Source organism: Carassius auratus, unplaced genomic scaffold (genome assembly GCF_003368295.1).
Source record: "Carassius auratus strain Wakin unplaced genomic scaffold, ASM336829v1 scaf_tig00030555, whole genome shotgun sequence".
NCBI classification, from domain to species: Eukaryota; Metazoa; Chordata; class Actinopteri; order Cypriniformes; family Cyprinidae; genus Carassius; species Carassius auratus.
Genome location: NW_020525863.1, coordinates 103,903 through 108,992, shown reverse-complemented (window position 1 = coordinate 108,992; position 5,090 = coordinate 103,903). Strand labels below are relative to the sequence as shown.

The 5,090-nt window shown below is 36.0% G+C and overlaps 1 long non-coding RNA gene across 1 annotated transcript; it reads left to right on the top strand.

The window, feature by feature from the left end:
* The first annotated feature begins 520 nt into the window (after positions 1 to 520).
* Positions 521 to 4,720, top strand: LOC113080255 (uncharacterized). The gene is made up of 3 exons (XR_003281824.1): positions 521 to 1,087; positions 2,206 to 2,374; positions 3,127 to 4,720. It is a non-coding gene; the product is annotated as an uncharacterized LOC113080255 (long non-coding RNA).
* The last annotated feature ends 370 nt before the right edge of the window (positions 4,721 to 5,090 follow it).

Here is a 5,090-nt window from a genome sequence, read left to right as displayed (position 1 = left end):
ATATAATTAAAAACAGTTAGGTGCCAAAGGAACCTTTTTTATTTTTAATACAGCTTAACTTTCTTAAATACTTTTTTTTAAATACAATTTTGACTAAAATCTAAACGAAAACAGAAGAAAATATAGATAAGAACATAGGCCTGTCTGAATAATTCTAAACATTGTTGGTTCATCTGCACACATACAGTATATCTTGCACATTTCAGGCAGAGCCTATTATATTCTTGCTAAATTTTATGATATAATTTCCATATAAAAAAAGCTATATGTTCAGAGCTATAAGCTTTTATGTAACACTTTTTGACAGTTATGCAGGCCTCTAATTTCTTGACCTGAGCCGAGACACAGGGACAGTCATTAGCATGAACTGGGGTTAAATGTCTTGCTTGGGGCAATAAATGACGTCACATTTAAATACCGTTTAAGCATATCAAATCATAAAATATGTGTTATTCTGTGTGAACTGTCTGTCTGAGTAATGTTGATTGCCTCTCTTTTCATGGCTTATATCCTTGTGCAAATGTGTAATTGTTAATGACCAGATTTCACTGATGTATTCTGACTTCTTTTAAAAAATCCTGCAAACTTCAGACTTTTGAACGGAAGTGCACATATTTGATTGAATTTAATTCATTATTTTAAAAAGGTTCAGCTGTTGCATCAAAGCAGGCCGTGATGTTTCATGTCTCTAAATGAGGCTGTAACCTGGCTGATCTCCAAGGAGTAAATTGCATCTCAGAAGGAAACAATCTCAGGAATCATTAGTTCACTAAACACGTGGATCGCTCTGCTGGATTTGGGGGTGAGATGAGTCACTCAACTCCAGAATGATCTGCAGTAACTTGCTCCACCTCTGAAACAACTTTCCTTTTTACTGACAGAAGCAACAGTTGAAGAGCTTTAATTTACGGGTTTGTTTCTTGGACTAGATGGACTAGTAATATAGATTATTGTGATGTTTTTAGCAGCTGTTTGGACTCTCATTCTGACGGCACCCATTCACTGCAGAGTATCCTCTGGTGAGCAAGTTATGTCTCCAAATCTGCTCCATTGAAGAAACAAACTCTACACCTTAGATAACCTGTGGGTGAGTACATTATCAGCAAATTTTCATTTCTAGGTGAACTATTTGCTTTAGACCTGCTATTATTTCTCAGGCTTAAACTTAAACCCCATGAGATCGAGCCGGTCTCACACAGTAAATCACCTCCAGTCTTGCATGCAGCTGTAAATTCACTGTGTGAATGTTTGTCATGGGGGTTTGAAATCCCGCAGCCTGCGTTCAGTTCAGTTAGCAGGTCAGTGGGATGCCCGGCCACGTTTCAGATTCAGACTCATGCCAGTGTGAGTTTGCTAACCCTCTCTCGGGCTCCCGATGAAATCAAGATTTTCATCCAAGCTGGGAAATTGGCTGGACTCCCTGTTCTTCTAGCTTCAGTAATGCATATAATGGCTTTGGACACCACTGTAAACTCTGAACAATTACTCTGGATGTATATTTATCTGGGCTTTTATTCAAAGTCTTTTTATTCAAGTGCATCTTTTGAAGAAAAAAATCACTTCGCTGTTTTATCAGCTTTGTTTGATTTCTGTTTGTTTAAAGTTTGATTCATGTTCAACCTTCTGGAATTATAAATTCGGAACAGATTTAATAATAATGATTGAAAAGCATGAGCATGTTCTTTCTCATAAATAAATCAACTTTGGAGTTAAGCCCAAAGCCAAAAGCTTATATAAAATTGTTCTGTTTTAGTTTAGAGATTTCATTAATATTTAGTTGCACCTTCTGAAGAAATTAAATAATAAAGGCTCTAGCCAAGAATAATTGTCTCCCTATTTAACACCTATTTAGACATCTAAACTTTTATGAAATGAAAAATAAAACCTGTAAGATAACTGCCTCTGAATTGCCATTGCTACAAATTGTTTACAAATGTCAACCAATGCAAAACAATTATGTAGTAATTTGATGCAACGCTTTTTTTTTTTTTTTTTTTTCTTTTTTTTTTACGTTAACCACAACTGCCATAATCATAACTTTATTTATGTATTTGTTTATTTTTTTTATTAATTGTGCAGTCAGTTTCAAGGGTAATGGTGTAAATGATGACAACATTGTCATTTTTGGGTGAAATATCATCCTTTTTTGTTTTTGCGTCTTGCATATGATATTCCTCCTCTGACTGCTGATTGATGTGCATGCAGGGCCAGCGAGGGAAAGAGGGATTCAGTGGAGGAAATCCTGCACCCATCTGAGTCCCAGTCTCCCATGAGAAATTATTCCTGGCTCACTTGCTGTGAGCAGAAGCTGGAGATATACGCTCATACTGTAATTACAGGATGCATGGAGCATGACCTGTCAGACTGAGAGAAGGTATGAATGAATGGTGTGACAGAATGTGAGGGAGGGAAAATTAGTTCTAGTGAGTTAAAGAAAATGATGTGTTTGCATAAAAGGTGTGAATGTGCGTGTGTGTGTGTGTTGGTATGTGTGTGTGTGTGTGTGTGTGTGTGTGTGTGTGTGGTTGTTTGGGGCTCATATTTGTCTGTGTACCTATTAACCATATTTTAGAGACAAATTGTATCCAAAACCTATCAAATTGTATCTAAAACCTATGGTAAATAACACGTAGCACGTCATTAGCCTTTTTATATATATATATATATATATATATATATATATATATATATATATATATATATATATATATATATATATATATATATATATATATCAAGCTTGTATGTCTAATTAACATAAAATAAACATATTTCTACCTTCACTGGTTTAATGTTAACCCTATAGTGCAATAAGTGAATCTTAAATAGGCAAGACAAGCACATTCCATACATGATGGTAATTCAAAATGCTTTGTAAACAAAAGGCGGTCTTTAACTCTATATGTGATTCCTGATTTGTCCTATTTGTTTTACGATTATTAAATATGTCGTGTTGCTACCAACCACTTAGAACAATGAAGCAAGTGCATAGCAAGCCTGACTACCCACAACACACTGTGGCACAGACAAGAACCGCTCACTTTTACTTTTTTGCCTCAGGAAGTGTAAAAATAGTTGTAGCTTCTTTGTGAAATCTCCCTAATCTTCTGTTCTTCTTTCCTCCAGTGCCTCGGTCGCTCCTTCATCCTTCTCTCTTTCTCTCCGCACTGATGTGTGTCCACAGCCCACTCTTGAACCACCTGGAGGCCTGTGTGTGTGTGTGTGTGTGTGTTGTATAGTGGATGACAGGCGCTCTCACTCTCGCTGTGGGTCACTGTCAGAGAGGCAGCAGGTGTTACACAGATTCTCCAGCCAGATGAATCCACATTCTCATGCCTGTTTACTCATTTGATCAGTATTCATGGTTAATTCAATTAGAAATTCTGAATATTAAAATCAGGCTTTAAAAAGTCATAGGTCATAGTGTGTGTGTGTGTGTGTGTGTGTGTGTGTGTGTGTGTTTTAATATAAATTATATCAATTTTCGGAGTCATTAAAAATTCTAAAAATGAAAACCACTTATAATGTTAATCAGTAATTGGCAATGCAATAATTTGCACTCTTTCTCTGCCCCTTACATTTAAATTGGCCTTTTTTTGGCTGCTGTGCCTTTTAGACTTCTATATAAATGCCCCTTTCACATGTGAAATGAGTAACCACGCTCTGCTGTCGGATCCAATATAGTGTTTAACTGCTCCATCCTTCAATAACAAGCTCTGTGCAGAGCCTGAAATTACATTGTGACGCTCGAACTGTTAAGGTCACACAGATGTGACTATTTCAGGGCTAAATTTAAAAATACTCTTTTGTTTCAAAACATCAGGGAAAATTAGATAATGACCCCTTTGACCCTACTGTATTATATTAGATACACATTTCGAAGGCCTCTAAATGATGGACATGATCATTTTTTCAAAGATGCTTTCTGTCGTCTGATTGATAGTTTAGACTTTTTTAATAAGTAAAAAGCCTTTTAGTGTAATTGTACAAATGTGCATCTTCAGCTCATATGCATCTTTGTTACCGACTTTTATCAAGTAAATATAAAAATAACTTTGATATTGTTAGTAGTATTTCAAGAACTTTCAACACTGGATTTAAGAGACTCAGCTATTGCTTATTCAGTCATATTTTTTGGGGGAAATTCATATTCAAATATGATCATTCAGGTTTTTGTGAAACGTTTGTTTGTTCATCTCTCCTTATGTTTTCATTATTAAAATAAGCATTTCAACATTATCTTACTAAGACTAAGATATAGAGTGACATAAAAGCCCGGTGTATCAAAAATGATACTCAACAAAAATCACATATGCATATTTTATATATATACTGTAAAATCCATTCCCACAGTGAACCTTAAAATTAATGCATTCAATACCAAAGAAACAGTTCTGATCTGAAGTGTAATCAACTCTACTAACCTTTGTAACCATAAATCTATTAATCAAATCACTTTGATTCATGACTGTTCGCGTTGGATCATTTTGTCTGGAAAGGTTTTTGAAACAGTCTATACATTAGTTCAGAGAGAGAGAACTCAGACAGGCTCATGAAAAAATATTATGCACAATTGAACAGGTTATGCTTTTTATATACACTAGTGTGATTGCCAAGAAAAATGATTTTGTATTTGACAATGATAAATTACATTTAGTCTGATTAGTGCAGCACAAGCTGCATATTTTGTCCATGTATGGGACAGTGTCTGCAGAATCGAAGAGGCTTTAAGATTAACTTCCTTTGATTTGTGTGTGTGTGTGGGGTGGGGGGGGGGGTGTTTTTAGTGAGCAGTCAGCTTGTTAAAACATTTTTAATAGGAAACACACTTTTGTTGTAAACATCACGGTTCTCAGCTGGAAAAGGGTGGTTTCTCTTGAGGAGGAGAGCTCCAGCCTCAAGTGGAGGAGTTCAAGTGTCTTGGGGTCTTGTTCAGGAGTGAGGGAAGGATGGAGCGGGACATTGACAGGTGGATAGGTTCAGCTTCTGCAGTGATGTGGTCGATGTACCTGTCTGTCAAGGAACTAAGCTGCAAGGCGAAGCTCTCGATTTACAGTTCAATCTGCATTCCTTTAAGAATGATTGCAACA